The sequence below is a fragment of the Canis lupus genome, chromosome 4 (genome assembly GCF_011100685.1).
Source record: "Canis lupus familiaris isolate Mischka breed German Shepherd chromosome 4, alternate assembly UU_Cfam_GSD_1.0, whole genome shotgun sequence".
NCBI classification, from domain to species: domain Eukaryota; kingdom Metazoa; phylum Chordata; class Mammalia; order Carnivora; family Canidae; genus Canis; species Canis lupus.
This window is the reverse complement of record NC_049225.1, coordinates 51,392,755-51,418,472: the sequence shown is the minus strand read 5'-3', so window position 1 is coordinate 51,418,472 and position 25,718 is coordinate 51,392,755. Positions and strand designations below refer to the sequence as shown.

At 48.6% G+C, this 25,718-nt stretch overlaps 1 long non-coding RNA gene across 2 annotated transcripts; it reads right to left on the bottom strand.

Annotated features, from left to right (window-relative positions):
* Positions 1–3,026: 3,026 nt before the first annotated feature.
* LOC102157234 lies at positions 3,027–24,584 on the bottom strand. 2 transcript variants are annotated; one of them, XR_005357623.1, is made up of 5 exons: positions 24,429–24,584; positions 20,615–20,755; positions 6,024–6,091; positions 5,249–5,448; positions 3,027–3,323 (listed from the first exon to the last, which is right to left on the bottom strand). It is a non-coding gene; the product is annotated as an uncharacterized LOC102157234 (long non-coding RNA). The 2 variants fall into 2 exon arrangements; XR_005357624.1 differs by lacking the exon at positions 5,249–5,448.
* Positions 24,585–25,718: the final 1,134 nt, after the last annotated feature.

Here is a 25,718-nt window from a genome sequence, read left to right as displayed (position 1 = left end):
AACTTAACACCAAAAAACAAATAATCCAATTAAAAGGGCAGAGGACATGTATAGACATTTTTCCAAAGAAGACACACAGATGCCCAACAGATATATGAAAAGATGCTCAACATCACACATCATCGGGGAAATGCAAATCAAAATAACAATGAGATATTACTTCACACTTGTCAGATGTTTAAAACCAAAACACAAGAAATAATAAGTGTTGGCAAAGATGTGGATAAAAAATGTGCACTCTTAGTGGAAATGTAAATTTGGCACAGCCACTCTGGAAAACAGTATAGAGGTTCCTCAAAAATGAAAAATAGAATTATCATATAATTCAGTAATTCCACTGGTGGGTATTTACCCAAAGAAAATGGAAACAGTAATTCAAAATGATATATGCACCCCTAGGTTTATTGCAGCACTATTTATAATAGCCAAGATATAGAAGCAACCCAACCCAAGTGTCCATCCATAGATGAATGGATAAAGAAAATGTGGGATTTACATATATATATAATTAACAATATGGATGTATCTAGAGGGTATAATGCTGAGTGAAATAAGTCAGTCAGAGAGATAAATACTGTGATTTCACTCATCTGTGGAATTTAGGGAACAAAACAAATGAAAAAAAGGGCCCTGGCTGGTTCAGTCAGTTAAGTGTCTGACTCTTGATTTTGGCTCAGGTCATGATCTCAGCATGGAGCGCAATGTGGAGCCTGCTTAAGATTCTCTCTCCCTCTCCCTCTGCCCCTCCCTACCCTGCTCTAAAACAATAACAACAACAAATGAACAAAGAATAAAATATACAAACAAAAAAACCAGACTTGTAACTATAGAGAACAAACTCGTAGTTTCCACAGGGTAAGTGGGTGGCGGATGGGTGAAATAGGTGATGGAGACTAAGAGTACACTTATGATGAGCACTGTACTGTATAGAATTGTTGAGTCATTTTATTGTACACCTGAAACTAATACAACACTGTATATTAAATATACTTGAATAAAGGTAAAAAAAAATTTCAGTAGTAAAAAGAAAAATAGCTAAAATAATAAGTTTTTATGGTACATATATGTTACCACCCTACGACAAAGAAAAATTAAATGAGATCATTTTTAAGGCCTCTTAGGACAGGACATAATAGATGTTCATTATCATCACTTTTTTCCTAGTATCCTTTTTTTTTTTAATTTTTTATTTATTTATGATAGTCACACACACACACACACAGAGGCAGAGACACAGGCAGAGAGAAAAGCAGGCTCCATGCACCGGGAGCCCGACGTGGGATTCGATCCTGGGTCTCCAGGATCGTGCCCTGGGCCAAAGGCAGGCGCCAAACCACTGCGCCACCCAGGGATCCCTCTTCCTAGTATTCTAATAAAGGAAGGAAGCAGAGCTAGGGAAGCAGGAGCAAGCAAGTTGGTCAACTCTGTCTATGGCTTGGTCAGGGACCCTTCACAGCTGAGGTGACACAGGAATCACCTTTTGTCATAGAGTTGGAGGGGGGAGCTCGGAAAGGCCAAAACTACAGCTCCTGTGAGCCTGAAACCATAGATTATAAAGCGTCCCCTCCATGGGACCCCTGGATGGCTCAGTGGTTGAGCCGTTATCCTGGGATGCTGGGGTTGGGGTCAAGTCCCGCATCAGGCTCCCCACAGGGAGCCTGCTTCTCCCTCTGCGTATGTCTCTGCCTCTCTCTCTGTCTCTCATGAATAAACAAATTAAACCTTAAAGAAAAAAAAAGGAAAGAAAAAAGAAAAAAGAAGGGCTCCACACCCTTAGCACAAGCTCCTGCTGGCCCACCTAGGTGAGCCCTTCCTGAGACTGCCTGAGGTCCTCTGTCTCCACAAGGCAGGAATTTCTGGGTGCGAGGCATTTGCATTTGGTATTTTGACTGCTGACCTGTTCAGCAGCTACTAAGCCATTGATATGTTTTCTCCAAAACCCCAGTGCACAGGCAGGATATGAGTAAGCCTGGTCCTCCCAGCTTTCTTGTCATATTAGTGTTTTATTCCTTGCATAGAGAGGGAATAGCCAGAGTACCTACTCTTGGGGCATCAATTGCCACCAGATCTCCTTTGTATATTCTTCATATATATGATTTTATTTATTTATTAATTTAAATTTATTATTATTTTTTAAGATTTTATTTATTTATTCATGAGAGAGAGAGAGAGAGAGAGAGGCAGAGAGAGAGAAGCAGGCTCCATGCAGGGAGTCTGATGCGGGATTTGATCCCCGGTCTCCAGGATCAAGCCCTGGGCCAAAGGCAGGCGCTAAACCACTGAGCCGCCCAGGGATCCCAGTTTATTATTTTTTTAAGATTTTATTTTATTCATGAGAGAGAGAAAGAGAGAGAGGCAGAGACACAGGCAAAGGGAGAAGCAGGCTCCCCGTGGGGAGCCCAATGCAGGACTCGATCCCAGAACCCCGGAATCATGACCTGAGCCAAAGGCAGATGTTCAACCACTGAGCCACCCAGGCACTTCTATTTTTAATTTATTTTTAACTTATTTTTTAAGTAATGTCTATGTCCAGCATGGAACTGGAACTCACAACCCTGAGATCAAGACCTGAGCTGAAATCAAGAGTCAGATACTTAAGCAACTGAGCCACCCAGGCACACATAACCTCCCTTGCCAGCTTCCTGCCATATATAGGATTTTAGAAGAAAGACCTTTAGAAGCCATCTTTCTCTAACCCACTCATTTTATAGTGAAGCGAGCACAACGCCAGGGAAGTTAACAGACCTGGTATGCAAGGGATGTGGTTCGAATCCCAGCCAGCCACTTCTGAGCTTTGCAACTCAGGTAAGGTTTTAACATCTGGAAGCCTCATTCGTCCTCAGTAAAATAAAGATCATAATACTTTCCTCCTGGAGATCTTCTGAGGAATGATGCCCATGGTGGAGTTTAAACCTGCTGGCAGCCACACTGCTTCAGAGAACCCTCTGCATACCAACCACATGTCTTCACGCTCTCACTCACTCGCCTGGCGTTCTCACCTCCATGACGTTTATCCTTATCTGAAATTGTTTAGGTAGGTACCTATTGGTTTCATTCTTCCTCTTTCACCTGCTAGAGAGTAACTGATCACTCTGGCCCCACAGCTAGGGTCGTATCTAGCACATTACCAGCATTTAATAAACAGTTGTGAAGTAAATGGCACTCTAGAATCAAACTCGAATTGGATCAAGCTTTGCTTATTCAAATCACCACACGACAAATGGCCACTTTAGGTAAATTATTTCAGTAACTTTCGAGAAGCCGTCAGCCTAAGGGAGATATATTCAGCTGTGTGGACCAAGAGTAGTTCATATCTCCAGGGCCTAGAAAAGAAGAGAACATAAAATGAGGGCTTTTGGTACCGGCACCTCTTTTGCTGAAACCCAGGTCCAGGCAACCCAGAAGTACTGGAAGGTAGAAGTAGGAAGAGAGATATGAGGCAGATACGATGGGATGGGGAGAATAAAACGGCCCAGAGTTAGATCAGCTTTTCTAGGATGTTTGACTCCTGCTGCGTGTGGGATATTGAGGTCTTAGAGATCATTGTGTAAAATAGTGAAATACACAGGCTCTCGGTCCAAAACTAGCTCCATCCTTTACCTCCTGTGTCATCTGGAGTCAACTGCTGAGCCTTGATTTCCCCATTTGTAAAATAGAATGATAATAATACAAGGTACTTTACAAAGTGATCCTGTGGTTAAGTGAGTTCAGCCATATAAAGGTCAGCATCGTGTGCTGTTGAAATAAATGTCTAGGCCCAACAGGGAGCCACTCCTGCCTGGAGAACCAAGTCAGGGAAATAGAAATTTAGGTTACTTTTGAATCCCTGTAAATGTTCTGGCAAACCAGAAACGCAGTGTATCCAGGCAGCCAATTCCCAAAGGCCAAGCTCACTCTGGGCCCCATACTCATTTCCTTGTTCCTTATTCATTTTCTATTTTTCTCTTCCTTGTTCTTTATTCTTTACCCTATAAAAGCTTTCTGCCTTCTGCCCCATTTTGCTGTTCTCTGGACCCTCAGGAACAGAGACCGTCTGCTTCATGAAGTGTTAAATAAATTTGTTTGTATCACCTAAATTGTCTCCCTTAATCATTTTAAGCAGTGATCAGCAGAGGGGAGCGACTGAATAATTCTTAGGCACATTTTCATACAAATGAAATGTTGAGATGAAGCGTAGAGACTGCCAATTAAGCGCCAGAGCCTAGGCTGGAACTTGTTGCTCTTGCTTCATGCTCTTTCCACTATCTGTGGTGGCTGCCATTTCTTGTCCCCAAGGGCCTTAGGTCTAAGAGGGGAGCCTGTACATGTACATAATAAATCTCAGGAACCTACAGTGACAACTGAGACTTAGTATGTGCAAGGCAGTACACCCATCCCTTGTGATTTTAGGATCTTCCCAAAGAACGTCCTACCCAGAACGATGGTGACAAACATCATTTATTTGTTGAGCGCTTTCTCATTTGTGGAAAACACTGGTTGAATGTTTTGAATGAATGATGCTATTTAATCTTTAAAGTAACCCTAGGAGGTAGGAACTGTCATGACTCCCATTTTATAAATATAGAAACTAAGGCCATAAGTTTACCTAAGTTTAACTTAGTTTGAACTAAGGCCATGTTAAGACAGTTCTAAGCAGGGGCATCTGGCTGGCTCAGTCAGTGAAGCACATGACTCCTGATCTCAGGGTCATGAGTGGAGCCGCATATCTGGTGCAAAGACTACTCAGAAAAATAATAAATAAATAGGGGCACCTGTGTGGCTCAGTCATTTAGGTGGCCACCTCTTGGTTTCGGCTCAGGTTATGATCTCAGGTTCTGTGGGATTGAGCCAGTGTGTAGGGCTCCGTGCACAGTGAGGAGTCTGCTTAAGACTTTCTCTTCCTTTCCCTCACTGCCCCCCTCACCTTGCTCACTCTCTCTCTCTCTCCAAAATCAATCAATCAATCAATCAATCAGAAAGTTCTAAGCAGAGCTATGCAGCTTCCCCTCCTTGCTCCATCACAGACTGAAGTTTCACTATTAAAGAATCCTACCTAAGGATCATAGCTTCCCCTCCTGAAAAAATGCAAGACTTATATTAAGCCTTACCAGGTATGCACACATTCAAAATGCATGAATCTGTTTACAGTAGAAGCTCCGAGTTGAAAGGAAAATTAGCAACAATCATAGTTAATCCTGTGTCAACTATCAATGTAAGTTCACTTAACCTTTAAAATACAAAGTAGGTGCCATTATTATTTTTGTCTTACAAGTGTAGAAACAGAGGCGGAAGGAGGTCAGGCAGAGAAGCCACTGGAGTGATGCAGCAGATGGCTAACAACAGGGAGGGAAACTGGACCCAGGCCCGGGATGGTCTTGTGCTCCTCACTTTGCACTGTCCTGCCTCTTGGCCATCTACCTGCCACTTGCACAATAACCTATTTGTAGGCTCAAGTGAACCTTTGGGAATCTGAAAAAGAGCCATAAATACTTTCCTCAGACACATAACTTTGTCATTTTAGGGGTTCCCCAAAACTCTGATATGTATCAGAGAACCTCCAAAAAATAGCCTCTGCTCAACCCAATCCCTGTAACTCTTCTCTCCTTACAACATCCCCATCAATAGCCTTTGCTCTTGTTTGGCCAACTTCCGGCCTCCCCAGGCAGCTCCTTCCTCAAACAGCAAGATTCAATACAAACTTCTGTCTGGTGAGGTGATAGCTGTCTCCCAGAGAGAGGCCACTGCACAGAGCCTGTAGCCTCAGAGAACAAGCCAGCTCTCTGCTTCCAGACAGAGAGCTCTGGGTCCATCCCACCTCCACCTCCCTTTCTGGAAGGCTTCTGACAGCTGGAGTCCCAGACCTCCATTCTGCTGCTTGTCTCCTCTGCAAAGGCTCCCTCTTTAAGCCAGAGGCACAGAGACAAGGGTGACACTGCTGCTTTGGAAAGTATGTCCTCATCCCTGCTGAGAGGGCAGGTATGGATGGAGGGGACCTCAAGCCACCTCAAGCCCCCTCCCCATCCAAGAAGCACAGGTACAGATACCTTTCCACCAGCTCAGTGTGCATCCTGGGTCGAGAGGACTGTAACTTTCTGAGGCCAGATCAGTCTTTCTGCAAAATTAAGGTGTTGATTACATTGGGGTTGTAAGCACAAATGCCCACTGGGGCCAAGCTAATGATAGAAACATCCTCTGATTTCCTGAAAACATGCCACTCTGTCAGTCTTTCATTTTCTGGTGGGGTCATATATGCAAACTTTCTAAAGTAATGAAAACAAGAACGGGAAGAGTGAAGGAAGATGGAAGCTGGTAGATGGTCTCCGGAGAAGGGGCAGGAGGGGACTGTAGCCCACTCCCCGTCCACAGGAGCAGCTGACCAGTTGGTACCATGTGGACACACAGGCCCAGCGCTAACAGATCGTAGCTTTCTAAAGAAGCTAGACATGTGAATTTTTATGTAAAATCTCCCAATTTTCAAAATGTTGGCTCAATTTTTTCTTAAACAGTGGGAGGGCCAAATACAACATGTTCTGAACCATGAGCCGTCAGTCTGCAATCTCTGGAGTTGGTGTTTGTAAAGCACCCTTTCTGCTGGAACATTCTATGTGAGAAGTGAAGGGGGCAGGGAAGAGGGAAGGAGGACATGAAAGAAGGAAGGATGGCAGGAGCCACAGAGGAATCTCTCTGAGACCCTGTTCAGCCTCTGCTGAGCTTCCAAACCTCTGCTGGTTAAGTGGAGGGTTGGGAAAAGGGAGAGGAAGGCTGGCCTTTCCACTCTATAGAGCTTTGTTTAGGTTAACTGTCTTTTCCTCTGGCTTTCAGCTCTCAGTTGGGAGAAACACAATGGCCCAAGCCTCAGGAGTGTCTGAACAGGTCTGAACAGGATGGCCCAGTTCGTTGGTGGTTGAAGTGGCGGGTCCTGGCTCCCAGGGCTGCTGGAGGGAGGGGGTGGGGGGCTCAGCCTCCTAGGTCTGAGCAGGGCCCCGGGCCTCTGCCTCAGGCTGTACTGCTCCCTGTTCCCTGGATTGCTTCTAGCTCCGGAGGAGCCCCGATGTCTTTCCGGCTGGGCCTCTGTGTCACGGAGGGAGCGTGGAGCCCATGATCTGCGTGGCTGACTGCCAGGCTGGCAGATGGCCGGAGCCCAGAGCTCACCGGGAAGGAGCATAACAAGGCCCCTGGTGGGCAGCTGTGACCCAGCATCTTCCAGCAGAAGAGCAGCGAGGAGGGAGAGAGAATACCAGGGGGACCCTTCCCCCTATGCCCCCCGGCTGCCCAGGACTCCGGCATCAGCCAGTAACAGCACAGGACTCCCCAGAGCACTAGGCAAGCAGCTGTCACAGAAAGGCCTGCATGAGCCCATTTTTAAGGGGTCCTTCAGCTCCAACCTTCTGAAACTCTGATTCCACGACTATGATTCAGCTTTTCTCACTGTAGACTTCTCTCTCTATAAAGGACATCTGTGGTTTTCCCTTGCCTGGAATCCACTCCACTCCTTCTATTAGTAGCACCCTCGTCATCCTTCCAGAAACCACCCCTCCTCCACTCTCAGTTCATGCAGCTTGGGTGAGGCTGACCTGGCCTTTTTACCCGCCTGGCTCCACGGTGGGCATGCATGCCAGGCCTGGCGTGGCTCATCAGCTACGTTTTCTGCTTGCTGGGTCCAGTGAGATCCCATCCAAGGAATTTTGCTGGAACTCTTGGGAAAAAAGGAATTGCCAGCAATTGGTTTGGTGCACATCTGGAGGTGCTAGAGACCATCTGGCCATGACAGGGGAGGAGCTTTCTTGAGAACGAAACCATCACAGAAGACAGTGTGGAATGAGAGGGAGAGAATTAGAGAAGGAAGAGAGAGTGGAACAGATTAATTAATTAACTGATGCTTATAAGAAAGAGATGGAGACCTGAGACTTGACAAAATGGGTTGAGCCCCTGGTTCAGCTTTAACAGATGCAGTATTTAACTCCTGGACTTTTCTTTTTCTTTTATTTCTCTCTTTTTCTTTCTTTCTTTCTTTCTTTCTTTTTTTGTAAGCAATCTCTATGTTCAATGTGGGGCTTGAGCTCACACCTGAGATCAAGAGTCACATGATCTACTGAATGAACCAGCCAGCCAGAAGCCCCATAATCCTTGGACTTTTCAATGAAGGGGTCAAGAATATGCTACCATGGCACCAAAATTATTTGGGGCAGAAGGCATTTGAATTCCTGATGTGGCTTATCTGCCTAAATGCAATAGCCTCCCAAAATAACTCAATTGTCATAAATCCCCTCTGGGAGGCAACCAGGAGAGACTGACTAGAGATTAGAATTGCTGCATCTAAACAGACATTGTCACAAAACTATCATCTCATCTGTCTCCTAAGGGCCAGTTTATCTTTACTTAAAGTCATTTGTTTTCCTGTAAGTGCCTTCTCCCTATTTGCATTTCCCAATGAAGATGGTGTATGAATCCCAAATTCTTTTTTTTTTTAATTTTTATTTATTTATGATAGTCACACACAGGAGAGAGAGAGAGAGAGGCAGAGACATAGGCAGAGGGAGAAGCAGGCTCCATGCACCGGGAGCCCAACGTGGGATTCGATCCCAGGTCTCCAGGATCGCGCCCTGGGCCAAAGGCAGGCGCTAAACCGCTGCGCCACCCAGGGATCCCTGAATCCCAAATTCTAACCACTATCCAGAGTCTTTTTTTTTTTTCTGTGAATTCCTGTCTGGATGTGAGCAAATCTGACTTTTTTCAGTTTAATTTGCAGGCCTCAAAAATGAGCCTAAGAGGGTATAGGAAAAGTTTTACATAATCAAAAAATCTCCCTCTGACACCTGCTTCCATGACTCTACCATTCCACTCAAGTCTATGATTTACTCTATAATTTACTTAAGAACTAAATTTTACTGAATCTTTTTTTTTTTTTTTTTTTTTTTTACGGCAGAGAGAAGCCTGCAGTGACCTGGGCCTCTGAAGACCTGCCCTGGTTCCCTGAAATCAGAGGGATTTGCTCTTGAAGACCCAAAGATTCTGGCCGCATTGCTGCTCTGTCTGTACCCCCAAAGTAACCCTTGAGCACTCTTGGTCAGTGCCCAAACCTGCCTGCGAAACAAATGTCACATGTCCCCCTGGTGCCCTTTATTAATTCATTTGTTAATCCAACACTCGTTTATGGAGCACCAGCTGTGTTAAAAAATGAAGTTCTTATCATCAGAGATCTTAGGATTTGGTGAAGAAAACAGACTAGTCAAAAGAATTTCATCAGAATGTGATTAGTGCTTGCTAAAAATAAGCACAGAGAAGAGGCCTTGATACCAGGAGAAGAGCAGCAAGCATGGCAAAGAAGCTTTCTGAAGGCAGTGATCCAGGCTGAATTCCATATGTTGAGGAGTCAGCTGGATAGTGGGTAGAGGAAGTGCTTTCCAGGTAAGCCAAAGGAACAGCACATGATAGAACCTTGGGGAGATGGGAGAGGCTGTGGCCTGCCAGCACTGTCTGGCACAGAGCTGGATTGGGGAGAGGCACAGAGATTGTCCATCAGGAATAGGGCAGCTAAGCTTTGACACATTTCCTGTGATGAGGACAGCTTCCTGTGGGCACAGACCTACAGTTAGCAAGCAACATAGCTCAGCAGCAAACATGAGCCTGGAGCAAAGCCTGACTCATGCCCACAGAGAAGAAAACAAGCTGGCAGATTCCCAGCCAGGGTCCTGGGTCAAGGGGGTACAACAGAGTCCTTGAACACAAGCATTGGTGAGCTCCTTGCCCACAGAGAAAGCTTGGATTTTCCTGTTGGAAAGAACTATAGGCCACTGAAGGCAGGGCCCAAAGCAAAGTCTGCCATCTTCTCTCCCACTCCTCACCCCTCCTAGATTCTTCCCTTTCCATCCATGTCCTTGAGTCTTCTGGGCCTGGGAGGACAGGAACTATCATGGGTAAAAGTAGCCTTCTTACTCAACGTCTCTGTGCCTGACTGCTCCTCTGAAACATGAAGCTAATATGGTACAGATTAAAAAAAGTAATGCATAACTGGTGACACAGTCATGAATTTGTTCATTTACTCTTTTTTTATATTTATTTTTCCTTGGGATCCAGATTGTTCCATGTGCTCCATTGAGACTTGCAGTCATGGAGCTTTGGCCTTCTCCTGGACATAGGGATGGGGTGTTGACCATATCAGCCAATTATGATATCCCCTCCTTGGCAATAGCGATTGGTCCCTATGGTGGACTCAATATTCCCATGGGCCAACCAGAGTCTCCCTGGGGGAAGGATCTCTCCTGCTTGAAGTTCCGGAGCTGGAAAATATGACTTTGGACAAAGCCCATGTATCCATGGATGAAATTACTTCTTAGAAGGAAATAGAGCCAAGATGATGATGCTAATGATGATGACGATGTTGATGATGATGTAACACACATCACTCTGCACTACTTGAAGCCAAATCCACTCCTAGACTTCCCAGTTCCTCCAGCCAACTCATTAGCATTTTCCTTAAGTCAAATGAGTTGGGTTTCTTTTATATGCAGATACAAAAATCTTAAGTCATTTGTCATGAAAAATCATGAGCTCAGTATCTGCCACCATAAGAAGAGCTCAGTGACTGGTCATTACAATGAGAGGGTGAAAATGGTCCTATGCCTCCTTTGCCACCACTTCTTTCTCTTCCAGAACATGACTCACCCCTTTCCTTCTGTACTGGGAAACAGGCTGCTGGTTATATTGGCTGGGGTTGCAAAAATGGGCTGGGGGTGAGGGGTATGGTGACAAGCAGACCAAACCACCCAGTGCCCCCCATTCAGCTTGAGAGCTGCAGCAGCCCTGCCCAGGTCCCCAGCCTGGACACCAAATGTGATTTGAATTGGCTGTGTGATAGAGTGGGTATTAACTGGAGTCTGACTGGCCTAGTCTGAATCCCATCACTATAGTTGTGTGACCTTAGTCACTTTACCTTTCTGGCTTCTGTTTCCATGTCCAGGGAAATTAAGGACATAACAGCTCCTTTCAGAGAAGTTGTAAGGACAAGATGAGAGAGAGAGAGAAAGAGAGAGAGAGAGAAAGAAACAAACCCTAATTTTAATGTTATGCTTACTATATCCAGGCTTGGTTCTAAGCACTTTACAAACTATTGGTCGAATTACCTTGACAAAAAGCGGAAGGAAGTGGGTACTATTACTATTCTCACTTTACAGATGAAGGAACTATTATTATTCTCACTTTAGAGCATGGGGAGGTCAGGGACTTGTCCAGGGTCTCACAACTAGTACTGGTATAGCTGGGATTTGAATCTAGGCATTCTGACCAGCCTGTATCCACATGCTCACCCACCCATCAGTAGTGGTCCAGGCAGGAAGTCAACCCCACAGCAGAGGGCTGAAGAGAAGGAGTGAATATGAGCAACCAATAAGACAGGCTAGCAGAGATGGAAACCAAGAACTGGTGGGACAATCTAGAGAGTAACAGCTGTAGGGAAGCACTATTTGCCCAGGGAGAGGTGTCACTATGGCCCAAGAGCCATGCTCCCTGGGCAGAGCTGGGACACTGGAGGAAGGAGCCATTCTCTGGAGTCATGACCAGAGACTGCAGACCTACTAGTGCTGGTTTACATCCTGGCATCTGCCCGGACCTCCCATTGGCCAAACCTAATAGGAAACCAGTGGGCAGGTCAGTCTGGGAAATGTTGTTGAGCCCCAGATGCTGAGCCCAGCAGGGGTAGGGCAGGGGATGGATTTAAGACCAAACAGGAAATGACTGCATATGCACCATGCTGTACAGCCTCCTCATCAAAATGCAGAGCACATAAGGACAATCATGCCATAAATGGGAATGGAAGACACATACTGTGGGGGCAAGAATTTAAGTCCCTGATGCCTAGTTCAATGCTGTGGCAAGCATGGGAGTAGAATCCAGCAGTTATGAGCATCCTGTGACATTGCAAAGCTCCTGATTATACCCACCTCCTCTTGGCCTTTGTACATCTGGAAGCTTCTACAGATGGTTCTGCACAGCCAGGTGCAGGACCCACCACAGAAGCAAGCTCTCATAATCTTTATTATTTTTTTAAAGATTCATTCATTCATTCATTCATTCATTCATTCATTCGAGACACAGAGCGAGGCAGAGACATAGGCAGAGGGAGAAGTAGGCTCCCTGCAGGGAGTCCGATGGGGGACTCTGTCCCAGGACCCCAGGATCACACCCTGAGCCAAAGACAGACGCTCTACCACCCCAGGCGTCCCAGATCTTATTCTCTTTAAAGGGACAACAGTCTGAATCTCCTCAGCAACTACTTTGAGGTCCAAGACAAACAGACATAAATGCTGCTGAAAATCAGGAGGCAAGTAAGTGGATGAAGTACCTCCCAGGTGCCCACATCCTCCTTTTGCAAACGCCATCATCTCTGTCCCTGCAGAGTCCTCTCATTCCCCTCCCCACCGCAGGCCCCTGTGTCCCCTCAGTGAGTAGCTAGGAAGCAGCTGCCAGTAGCTAGGAAGGAGCTTGGAGCAAGCAGGATCGCACAGGTGACAGCACAGGCTAGGGTGGAAGATCCAGGCCAGAGCACAAGACGTGGAGTCTGAGCCTGTCCAGCTGGGAGGTAGTAGAGATGGTTACATAGAACCCTGCCCTTCGACCTAGAGTTCTGCCTCTAAGAACTTATCACACAGATAATCTTACACAACTGCATAAAGACTTCGGGACAAGGTTACTCACTGTCATGTGGATTACGATTAGCAGAAGATTGGGAGAAAAAGCAAGTGGCCAATTTGATTAAACAAATGATGGTGCATTTGAACAATGGAATGCTCTGTGCTCGTACAAGGAATGAGACCCTGTACAAATAGGCTGATCTCCAAGATAAATTGTTAAGTGAAAAATGCAAGGTGCAGGACGGTGTGCCAGGTATGCTCACATTTCAGGTGGGGGAGAGATGTTTTTTATGCATATTTATACAAGCATCTTTTGCTATTCAAATCTATTTGGTTTCTGAATTCAGATAATGAGGGTTCCGATAGCAGGAGATGCTGCATTATTGGAATCTTTTGACTCCTGCATTTCGTTTCAGATAGCAAATAGCAGGAGTTTGAGAGCAAATAGCTTATCTGAGAGGCTATCTGAATCCATTTGATTCTTGAGTTGGTATAGTGTTTGGATAAGCAGAGTACCTAGTATGGATATCTGTATAGGTGTAACTCTCATGTCCATATATGTGTGGACTCTCTCTGGGAAGACACACAGGAAGTGGATTAGTGGTTGCCACCAGGGAGGGTAATTCAGCCCTGGGGGAATGAGGTGGAAGGGAGCTTATTTTTCAGTTTACATATATGTTGTGATGGTTTTAAAAGATGGCCCCCACATTCTTTGAGAGGTGGGTTCTGTGTCCCCTCCCATTCAATCTCAGGGGATTTATACCTGCTGAGACCAATAAAGAATGGTGGAAGTGCCACTCTGTGACATCGAAGGTCATTCAGCTACATCTGCTTCTCTTTGATTGCCTCCTCTGGGATACTCTCAGCCCCCAGCTACCCATGTTGGGAGAAGCCCAACCCACATGGAGAGGCCCCCCATGGGCACTGTGGTCCACAGCCCCATCTGAGCTCCCGCTGAAAGCTAACATCAAGTGTCAGCTATATGAGAAAGCCATCTGAGATGTTCAGCTCCAGTCGAGCATTCAAATGACTGCAACCCCCCTTTCTGCCACTATGTGACCACAAAGCCACAATGCCAGACACCCCAGATAAAAACCACCCATCTGAACCAAGGCACACACAGACCTGCCAAAGACAGTACTACAATATTGTTCTAGGTCACTAAGCATGGGGGTGGTTGGTGGGAAGTGATGGGGGAAGTGATATTAAAAGTAGCATGTATATATTACCATACACCTTACTATTCAAAAGTAAGAGCATGTTCCTTGTAAACACACAAAGGACATGCTAAATGTTTATTCTTCACGGGGAACTGCCATTGTCTCCATGGTCAGTTGAGAAAACTAAGAAGCCCATAGGTTCTTGGGTTACTTGTCTAAGATGACACAGCTCATAAGAGGGCAGCCCTGGGACATGAAACCAAGGGACCTACCAGCGTCAGGGTGTTCATCCCTGGGATGCTGCTCCCATCCCTTGCCCCTGGTGGGCCTCAGTTTCCTCAGGGAGGGGTTCCAGATAGGCAAGGGGTCGAAAAGCCCAAGCCCACTCCAAACCTGGGAGGTAACACAAAGGGCTGAACAGGTGTGGTAGGCTCTATTGGCAGCTAGCTGCCTCTACTCAGCTCTGGGAAAGCCAGCCCAAAGTTGTCAGATCTTTGAATTTTTTAAGGGAAACTAGAAATCAGATTTTTATGTGCAATCTATTCCTGTTTCAATGTTGGCAACTAACTCTTTTCTTTTCTTCTTCTTCTTCTTCTTCTTCTTTTTTAAACTGTGCAGTCGGAAAAGCAAAACAAAAACAAAAGCCTGCCGATTTGCCTCTCTGGACTAGAAGATCTCCAAGGAATTTTCAGCTCAGACATCTTGACTTTCAGCAGAACCTCTCTGGGGAGGGAGCGCAAAGCCCAATCCCAAGTGGCTGCCATCTGAGAAAGGACTGGGAGTGGTGAAGGTGCAGATGCCCCAGCCTCTCTGGCCCTCCCTGCGAGGGTGAGGAAGCAGGGGGTGCTGGGAAGCCAAGCCACGGGGCGCCTGGAGCAGTGTGGGTGGGCAGCTGAGCCTGCCTGAATCCCCCCCATAAACTGCCCGCCCTCCAGAGCTGTCTGTCTGCTCCCTGGGCACCAGGGGAGACTGAATTTCAGTTGCAAGGGGAAACGGCTCGGGCCCCACACCAGCCTTCCCCCGCTTCTGCTCCCCCCTCTGCTTTTCTAATGGGAACCCTGCCCCTGCCTCTGTCCCCAGTCAACCCTCCTCAGCAGAGCAGGATTAATCCAGACCTTGGCTGTGTCTCTGGGCCTCCCCCGCCCCCCCTCCGCATCTTCCACTCCCTTCCCATCCCCGGCCTGAGGCCCATTCCATCTTCAGCTGACTTGTCTTCCTCAGATGCAGAGCCTGGCAGAGCACAGCAGCGTGATTGATGAGCTAAGAAGCTCGGGCTGGCGGGTGGTGGGCAGCCAAGGCAGACAGGGCTCTCACCGGATAGCAAGCTTCCTGTAGGTGGGGGGCAGGGGGGGGGAGCCCATACCCCCCAGGATGCTACCTGGGGTTCCCCATTGCCCAGGCTGACATGGCAACCACTTTAGGCAGAGCAGAGAACCACAAGGGCCACTGGATACAGAACGGCCCCCACACGGATCCCTCAGCCATTGAGAGCGCTCCCTTCTTTCCCCACTTCAAAATAGAGACCCACGCAGTTAAAGGCGGTGAGCTCCTAAAAGCTGGGCATGTCTGCCATTCAAGCATGCCGCTCCATCCAGGTGTTTGCCATTTGCTCATTCTTTCATTCATTTATTCTCACAACATAAGGGTTTGCTATGGGGATCAGCACATCACTGTAATTGCTAATGTGGTCTTGGGGGGCAGGCTGGCTTGCAGCCAGGCTCCAGGACGTCCTAGCTGTGTAGCCTTGGGCAGGTCACTTTGCCTCTCTAGGCTGCAACTCCTCTCTCAGGGCTGCCACTGTGAGATTTGGTGAGATCCTACATGCAAAATGCTTAGACTAGAGCCTGGCATATAAAAGAGATAAATATATTATTTCATTCATTCAACACCCCAAAACTGAAGGCCTCTGATGTGCCAGGTTCTGGGGTGACAGCTGTGAATGAGGCAGATGAGTTCTCAGCTTTCACACTGTTTACCTTTGAGAGTGAGAAGACTGACAATAAATAACTGAACCAATAAACAAGGAGAAAGCAGCACTTGTAAAGATCCTGAGGCAGGAATGAACCTTGGAATAGGCAAGCAACAGGGGAGAGAGAGAGAGAATGTGAGCAGGATGTCTAAAAAAGCAAAGGGGAGAGTGTAGGACAGGAGCTTGGACCCAGACAAGACCAGATCAGCAAGGACTTGAAGGCCGGGATAAAGATTTTATTTTAAGCACAGTGGGGAGTGACTGTGCTTTTGTTTTTGTTTTGCTTTTCAACCTGCCAAGAAGAAAAGAAGAAAGAAGAAAGAAGAAGAAGAAGAAGAAAAATTACTTGCCAACATTTTAAGATGGGGGGAGTAGAAGGGAGGACAGCACAGCAGCTCCATGGTGGCTTGGGCCAGGGCCCTGGCCATGGCAGATCTGGGATGGTGCAAGAAATAGAGGGGACAAGTCTTTTTCTGGATACCCAGGAGGAGAGAAATTGAAATCAAGGTGTCTGCAATGATTCCTGGGTATTTTGTGTGAGCTGCTGTTTGAAAGGTAGAGCCATTAACAGAAATGGGGCCAAATGGGGACGCCTGGCTGGCTCAGTGGTTGAGCGTCTGCCTGCGGCCCAGGGCGCGATCCCGGAGACCCAGGATGGAGTCCCACATATGGCTCCCTGCATGGAGCCTGCTTCTCCCTCTGCCTGTGTCTCTGCCTCTCTCTCTCTCTCTCTCTCTCTGTGTCTCTCATGAATAAATAAATAAAATCTTAAAAAAACAAAAAACAAAATGGGGCTAAATGGAGAGACGGTGTTTGGCAGCTCTACGGATGAGAAGTAGTTTGCTTTATGCAGTGAGTCAAGAATCAAGGGTACAGGAGTCCCTGGCTGGCTCAGTAAGTGGAGCATGCAACTCTTGATCTCAGGGTTGTAAGTTAGAGCCCCATGTTGGGTGTAGATTACTTACAAAAATAAAATTAAATCTTAATAAAAAGTGTGTGTGTGTGGGGGGGGGGTGACACCTGGGTGGCTCAGTCTATTAAGCATCTGACTCTTAACTTTGGCTCAGATCATGATCTCACAGTGGTGAGATTGAGCCCTACCTCAGGCTCTGCGTTTAGCAAGGAATCTACTTGAGATTCTCTCTCTCCCTCTCCCTCCACCCCATCCCCTGCTCTTTTTCTCAAAATAAATAAATAAAATCTTAAAAAAAAAATAATAAAGGGTACAATGCTTACACGAAGTGGTCTCTGTCCTTAGGATTTGTGGTCTATTTGGTTGGGGGCAGGGAGGTCAGAGAAATGAGCAGGAAGTGTGCTGTGATCCAGGGTGATGGGTGCTGTGATAGGGAAAGAAAGGGGGAGCATGAGCACCTATCCAAACGTGGGGAAGGAGTCCTGGCTTCCCCACGAAGGACCCCCAAGCTGATCTGCTCCAGCCAGGCCCTCTCTCCAGCCTCCTGCTTGGCCTCCTCCCTTCCAACACTCCAGCACACTGGCCTGCCCACTCTCCTGACAAGCCATTTGCTTTCCTGCCTCTGAGTTGTGTGCATGCTGTTGCCTCTTCCAAGAGCGCCCCCACCTCACCTTCTATCTCAGCTCTGTTTCTGTCCCTCTTGTGTGCATTGTGACTTAAATTATTGTATTTTATTTTTTTATGAAAGTGTTTAATTGGCTGTTATCTCCCCTAAGAATCCATAAGCTCCCAGGGGGCAGAGACAGTGTGTCTTGTTCACTCCTAGATCCCAAATCCTTGGCACAGCCAGGCATATGGTAAGTGCTCTAGAAATAGAGGAGGAAGGAAGGAAGGAAGGAAGGAAGGAAGGAAGGAAGGAAGGAAGGAAGGAAGGAAGGAAGGAAGGAAGGAAAAAAGACAGGCAAGGCCAGAAAAATAAATAGAGTTAGACAGACAAAGAGCAAGGGGAAGTAAGACTATTCCAGGCATAGGGAATGGCTTGTACAAAGGCCAGGAGGTGAGCGAACATGGTATCATCAGGAAACTTAAAGAAATGGGGATCCCTGGGTGGCGCAGTGGTTTGGCGCCTGCCTTTGGCCCAGGGCGCGATCCTGGAGACCCGGGATCGGATCCCACGTCGGGCTCCCGGTGCATGGAGCCTGCTTCTCCCTCTGTCTGTGTCTCTGCCTCTCTCTCTCTCTCTGTGACTATCATAAATAAATGAAAATTAAAAAAAAAAAAAAGAAAAAAAAAAAAAAAGGAAACTTAAAGAAATGGAAGATCTGCAGCTCTCTGTACTTGCTCTGTGCCCTCAGCCTGGCAGACAGGAGGTCCTCAGTAAGCATGGAGGCCTCTCTGCACTCTTCCATTTGCAAATAGAAAAGCTGTAGCAGAACAGCACAGAGCCTGCTCCTGGGGTAGGACCGTGCCTCATTGACACACCTTTGCACCCTGACCACAGTGCCCGGCATAGACTGGCACATTGTTAGGTGCTCAATAGTTTGTGGATGTTCATTGATGCTGGAAGCACATACTCCCCTCAGCTGTGAAAGTGACAGGATCGGATAATTCCAGAATGTTAGCTCCAGCAAGGCCATTACGGCTCAATCTGCACAGGTCACAAATGAAGAAACTGAGGCCCAGAGAGGGGAACGAATTTGTGCAAGCTCGCACAGCACCTCAGTGGCAGGGCTGGGATGAGAGTCCAGATGACCCGACTGTTGGTTCAGAGCCTTCCTCATCCTGTCCCCACCTCTATCAGGCCACTCCTTCCCTCTTCAGCCTCTGCCTTTCAAGATGTCAGAAACCAGCAGATTGGAGCCAACAGGAAATCCCTGAGTGCCTTTTACCAGGGTGAAGGCATTATGTTACAGGGAGGGCAGATGGGGCGACCCATTAGTGAGCTAACACTGAGTTCCTGTTGGTTCCATTAATGCCTAAGATTAACCCCTTAGCACCCAGTGGAAGCAGAAGTACAGGGACCCCAGAGGGGATGAGTCACAGAGTAAGCCAGCTTTGAAGAGGCTGAGGGAGGAGAGATGGAGGGACGGGAAAGCAGTTTTCTTCTTTCCTTGGAAAATGGTTTTCCTTAGAGAGGGTGCCAGGGAGTGTCAGGGAAGGCAAAGATCAGGCAAGACTCAGATTTACAGCACTTCAGAGCTCAAGGGAGCCAGGTGAGCTGCTCCTTTGTACAGATGTGAAAACCGAACAGTAGAGAGAAAGAGTTTGTCTCTAAGTCACTTATGGAGAACCCAGGGGTCCTGCCCACCATACCCCTTTACAGGACTCAAATGTGCTACATTTGTAGCTTTGGCTAAAAATACAGCCACCCATTATTGGCATCGTGCTAACTGCTTTACATTGTCTTATTTTATTCTCACAGCAACCCTGGGAAATAGACACTATGACCCCAATTTATATGGCAAAACAGAGACTCAGATCAGTTAAGTAATCTGCCCAAAGTCGCACAGCTAATACATGGAAGAATCAATATTTGGACCCAGGCAGCCTGATCATCGAATCCTTGTCTTTGTCATTCTGTCATCCTGCTGAGCAGCCGAAACAGGCAGAGCCACCATTTAATAAACAGGGACGCCTGGGTGGCTCAGCGGTTGAGCGTCTGCCTTTGGCTCAGGGCGTGATCCTGGTCCCAGGATTGGGTCCGTGTAGGGCTCCCTGCGAGGAGCCTGCTTCTCTCTGCCTGTGTCTTTGCCTTTCTCTCTCTGTATCTCTTATGAATAAATAAATAAAATCTTAAAAAAAAAATAAACACTGTCTGCAGAGCCCTTCCCACCCGTCATGCCTTTTACTTTAACCACCTGGGGATGATACTGTCATCCTATCTTCCGGGTGGAAAACCCCAGGCACAGTGAAACCAAGGAGCCTGCCTAATGTCACCCATACACATACTGTCAGAAACAGGATACAAATCCATTTATCTGCCTGCAAACCAAGGCTCTGGGCCACTCCACTACTTGAGTATGACAACCCCATCCTAGGACAACTGTGTAAATGTGCCTACCTCTCTGCTTGGTATCTAAATTGATCCTTCTGGGGTACCGGGGTGGCTCAGTAGGTTAAGCATCTGTCTTCAGCTTAGGTCATGATCCCAGGGTCCTGGGATCCAGCCCCACATTGGGTCCCCTGCTCAGCAGGGAGCCTGCTTCTCCCTCTCCCTCTGCCTGCCACTCCTCTGCTAGTGTGTGTGCATGACTTATCAACTGAATAAATAAAATCTTTAAAAATTAAAACAGATAGATAAAAACAAACAGATCCTCCTACTTGTTCATCTATTCATTCACTCATTCAACAAATATAATATTGAGTATCTGCTCTGTCTGCCAGGCCTTTGTTTCCAAGACCAGTGGAATCCCAGCACTTCTGCAGCTTACATTCACACATCGGGGGACAGGACAGACAGACCAGCAATTCCACTAGGGGAGGGATGAGCATTGGATGTCACAGCATCATCTAGTCCAGGGGACAAAGAGGGCAAGCTGAGTCTTCTGGTCCAACCAATTAAGCAATTCTTCAGACAAAGAGAGGAACTGGGGCCAGCCCAGCAGAGGCCCAGCAGTCAGCCACAGCTGCCACCAGAGCTTCCGCTCCAGGAGGATAGGAGGAGCAAGGTAGAAATGGAGATTCAACAGGCTACTGGAACATGGATTTCTTCCTCAGGACATTGGGGAACTGTTGCAGGATATTATACATTTAGAAAGCTCAAGATCTAGAGGATGGGCGCGGTGGCCTGGGGGCAAATGCCTGGAGGTTTGCTTGGTGGGATTGCCAAAGATAAAGAGGGCTTTGGTGCTGGATTAGATCTGTGAGGCCTGTTTCTGGCTGGGATGACCTGCAAATGGAGGCATGGGGGTGGTGGTGAGGAACCGTGGAAGAGAAGTATGAGGGAGAGTCAAATTCTTCAGACCTGTGGAGTGTGAGATGCATCCAGTTGGCTCTGTGCAGAGTCTGGCTGGAATTTCTGGCCTGGATTTTGGGTCTTCCCAGTCTTAAGGTTTAGCAGAGGACTGACTCCAGACTTTCCTACCATGTTCCTCAATTTCCTCATCTGTAAAAGGGGTAATAACATTATGTCATAGAGTTGTGAAGATTAAACGGATATCAAATATACAACTAATGTATAAACACCTCCCAGGCACATGGGGATTGCTGAATAAAGGTTAGTTGAATAAAATATATGATCGGATGGTTCTTTGGGCTGTGGCTGCTAGGAGTTATTTGGGAAAAAGGAGTTGATTAAAAATCCAAGGAACTTTTCTTGGTCCCTCTTCACTATTCAGGGCTGGGTTGGAGGGTCAGGGGGAAGTATAGTAATGCAAATGTTAACCTGATCTAGTCAGTATTTGCTGAGAGCCTATCTCCCAGCAGTCAGATACAGGAGGGAAAGAAGACAGCCAACTTGACATATCAGGTCAGGGAAACAGACACCAAGTACACTAGGTGATAAGTGTCATCAGGGAAATGTGAGAGAGGCTGGGGCTCCTGCACAGGGAGGGGGCTGAGCTTTGGCTTTGTAGGGGCATAGAGCTGGGGAAGGTTGCTGCTGAGCAAAGGCGCTAAGGCTCCAGGGATTTGATGTCACTTATCCTGTGTGCCAGGCAGTGTTCAAGTGCAGAGCACATACCAGAGGGCAACACAGACACAATTTCCTGCCCTTGTCAACAGTGCAACCTCTGGTCCCTAAGGAGACCTCATGATAATGAGAAGTGCCTCCTCTTGGCACCCAGAAGGTGTCATTGAACCAAATGTGGCAGGTGAGGGAATGAGCTTCCCAAGCAGAGGAGACCACTAGCCAATGGTCCTGTGTGGGGAATGAGCATGTGGAAGGAACAGGGAGAAAGAAGGCCCACGTGGCTGAGTGGGCTAGCAGGAGATGAGTCAGAGAGGGGCTGTGGTCTGAATGTGGTGGCCTCTCAAAATTCTTATGTTGAAATCCTAATCCCCAAAGTACTTGTATTAGGAGGTGGGGCCTTTGGGAAATGCTTAGGTCACGGGGCAGAGCCTTCACACATGGCACTAGTGGCCTAATAAAGGGGGCTCCAGAGAGATTCCTGGCCTCCTTCTGCCATGTGAAGACACAGAGACAGGTATGTGACCCTGGAAAAGGGCCCTCACCTGACCATGCTAGCTCCCTGATTTTGGACTTTCAGCCTCCAGAACCGTGAGAAATAAATTTCTGTTGTTGGTAAGCCACCCAGTTTGCAGTATTTTGTTACAGCAGCCCTAACCCACTCTGATGAGAGGTCAAGGGCCCAGGTCATTAGGCCTTGTGGGCCTCTGTAGGGACTGTCACTGGGAGGGAAGTGGGAGTTCAAGCAGAGGCACGACTTCACCTTGACAGGTCACTCTAGCTGCTGTGTAAATATACCACAGGGCATCAAGGGAAGAAGCAGAGAGATCAGGATGCCTGGGTGGCTCAGCGGTTGAGCCTCTGCCTTTGGCTCAGGGTGTGATCCTGGGGTCCTGGGATCGAGTCCTTCCTCAGGCTCCCCACAGGGAGCCTGCTTCTCCCTCTGGCTATGTCTCTGCCTCTCTCTCTCTCTCTGTCTGTCATGAATAAACAAATAAAACCTTTTAAAAAAAAAGCAGAGATATCACTGATAAGGATATTGTGATAATTTAGGGGGTGAGAGTTCAGACTTTGGGGTCAAGGATTCATTTGGAGTTGACAAGAACTCCTGAGAGGCTGGCTGTGGCCACAGAAGGGAGGAGAGGAATCAAAGATGATACCTTGTTTGGACTTAAGCACCTGTGGTATGAATGCCATTCGTTGCAGTGGGGAAGATAGGGGTGGAGGTGGTGGGGTGGGGGGGTGTGAGGCTCATGATGGGGCGCAGGACTTGGGACATGGGGAGAAAATCCTATGAACACAAAAAGAGCAGCATCACTAAGATGAATACATGCTAGCTTTGAGAGGACTGCTAGACACCCACGTGGAGGTGTCAAGTTAGTGGCTGGACCCCAGAGAAGTTGGAACTGAAGAAACAAATGTGGGTATTATAGCTTCTGGGTACTATTTATTTAATTAATTTATTTTTTTAAATGCAGGGAGCCTGATGTGGGACTCGATCCTGGGACTCCAGGATTACTCCTTGAGCTGAAGGCAGACGCTCAACCACTGAGCTACCCGGGTGTCCCAGGGCAGGGCATTCTGATGCCAACTAGATGAGGAACATGTTAAGGAGCCTGAGGAGGGTCAGTCAGTGAAGTATAAGGGAAACCAAGACATTTCTTTGGGAGAATAAAAGCTTTTCAAGAAAGCATGCCACGCAAGAGGAAGTACTACACGCGAAACCAAACTAGTGGCGGGTGTGGTAAAGGAAACTGGGTGTCTGGGGACGGCACTGGAAGGAAGGGAGAAGGTGGCTCACAGAGACAATGGGTTGGAGGCCTGGATGAAGTTGAAGACATGCTGGAGGGAAGAGAAGGAAAAAGGAGGAAGAGGAGGTGGCAGTTGAAGGGAACAAGGACCCCTAAAATTGTGATGCTGGCAATAGGAGTTAAGGATACCACCGGTGGGAGGATGTGGCTGAGGGGGCGGGGGGGCAGAGGGTAACAGGAATAAGGGAGGTGTCTGACCAGTGAGAGTCACTTTTAAGAAGCCTGCAGGAGAGACGCCTGGGTGGCTCAGTGGTTGAGCGTCCGCCTTTGGCTCATGGTCTCAGGGCCCTGGCATCAAGTTCCGCATGGGGTTCCCCACGGGAAGCCTACTTCTCCCTCTGCCTGTGTCTCTGCCTCTCTCTGTGTGTCTCTCATGAGTAAATTAAAAAACAACAAAAAAAGGAAGCCTGCAGGAGAGGGTGCCTGGGTGGCTCAGTAGGTTAAGCGTCGGCCTTTAGTTCTGGTCATGATCCTGGAGTCCTGGGATGAAGCCCTGCTGATATCAGGCTCCCTGCTCAGCCAGGAGTTTGCTTCTCCCTCTCTGCCCCTCCCCCTGCTCATGTGCTCACTCTCTCACTCTCTCTCAAAATAAATGAATAAAATCTTAAAGAAAAAGCTTGCAGGAGAGAGTAATGTAGGGGCCAAAGGCAGGCTATCCCAAGATGGGCCACTTTGGCATATCGGTGACTTTAAATCAAAGTTAACTGAAGAGACAGCCTGTGTAAGGACACCCAGACACTCCTTTTTCCCTCTGAAAGCAGGAAATAAATCTCCCACATGAAAGTCCCCCTCCCTGTACCAGGAGGTAGAGAAACCTCCTTAATCAGAGACTGAAAATTCAGAGCCCAGAAGACTGTATGAGCAACTGTTAACTTTTCACTAATTTACCACTCCAGCCCAAATTCTTCTGTTTAGCATTCCTTACAGAGCAAATGTTCCCAAAGTTAAATTTTCTTTGTCCTGTCTATCCTCACAGATTTATCGCCTCTTTGTCTTAAAAAGCATAAAAATTGCCTCCGTTGGGATCCCTGGGTGGCGCAGCGGTTTAGCGCCGGCCTTTGGCCCAGGGCGTGATCCTGGAGACTCGGGATTGAATCCCACCTCGGGCTCCCGGTGCATGGAGCCTGCTTCTCCCTCCGCCTGTGTCTCTGCCTCCCTCTCTCTCTCTCTCTCTCTCTCTCTATCATAAATAAATAAAAAATTAAAAAAAAAATTGCCTCCGTTGGTCATTTCTTTGAGTCTCAATTTCACTATTGGGCCTCTATGCACATGGTAATAAAACTGTAGTGTTTTTTTTTCTCCTGCTAATCTGTCCCATGTAAACTGAATTCTTCACCCACCTTTTAGACCTTGAACGTTTCCTTCCCTAGAGTAACAAGTGGGGTTGTAGGCTGTCTAGACTGGCGGTAGGAAGTCCAGAGGAAGAAATGACTTCGGAAGGAGAAGGCAAGAGAAACGGGTTGCCAGGGTCCCCGAGGAGCGCGCAGGTGGCCCTACCCCGACGCCTCCCCACAGGTGTGCGGAAGTTAGCAGGCCTCCCTCGAGGGGCGGAAAGGATGGGGTCCGGGGTGGGGAGGCGGCTCGGTACCCAGGCCTTGGCTGAGGGCTGTGGCTCCTGAGGGCCCCCGGGCAGGGTGGTCGCCCAACGGGGGGAATCTGGGTGGGAGGGGTAGTTGTGCAGGGGCTGGGGGCAGCCGGGGCGGCTCCGGCCTGAAGGATCTCGCGGTCCCACAAACGGACTCCGCGAGCGCCCACCCTGAGCCTCGCCGCTCACAGATGCTGGCTGGGAACGTGTCTCATCCTGCGGGCGGCGCCGGGAAGGAGCCCCCGGGACTCCCCGCCCCGCCCCCTCCGCCCCCCGCCCCCCGCGCGCTCCCCCGCGGCTTTCGGAGCCCCCGGGCGGGGCGGGGCTCGGTGCTCTGCAAAGCGCACAGACAAAAGACGGAAGACAGAAGAGGGCTGGGCACGCCCCAGCGCCCCGGTAGCCGCAGGCTGCGCGCGGCCTCCCTTGGGGCCGGGGTGGGGCGCGGAGCGCGGGGAGGCCCAGCCCGGGGCGGGGAGCCGCGAGCCGCTCCGGCCGGGCCCAGGCGCCTCCGCTTTCCCGCCGGGGAGGCCTCGGGGCTGCCCGCCTTCCCTTCCCGGGCCCCGGCTCCGCACTGAACGGAAGAGGCCCCAGGGGCACCGGCCGCCGCGCCCCCGCCCCGCCCCGCCCGGCCCCGGCTGCCGGCCACGTGCCCGGTGGCCTCGGGCAGCTTCCCTCCCGTCTCCGGGCCTCGGCTTTTTCTCGTCTAAAAAAAGGCGGCTGGACTCGGTTTCTCCAAGGTCCCTGCAGCTGGAGCGGCCCGTGAGGGACCTGCCTTCCTCCTCGCGGGAACACCCCCGTGCCCCCGGCCTGCAGGTGGACCGTGGACCGTGGACCGGGGGCGCTTCCGCGGCTTCCATCCGTCCGGCCTCGGGGCGGGCGGGCGAGAACCGTGGAAGTGCAGCTGTGCCTTCCAGAAGCGCTCGGCGCGTCCTCTCCCTTCCGCCCCTCCCCCTCCCCCCCCCCCCTCCGCTAGAGCCAGAGAGTAAATATTTTAGGATCTCTAGGCCCTGCCCTGTCACCACCGCTCAACTCTGCCCTTGTAGCA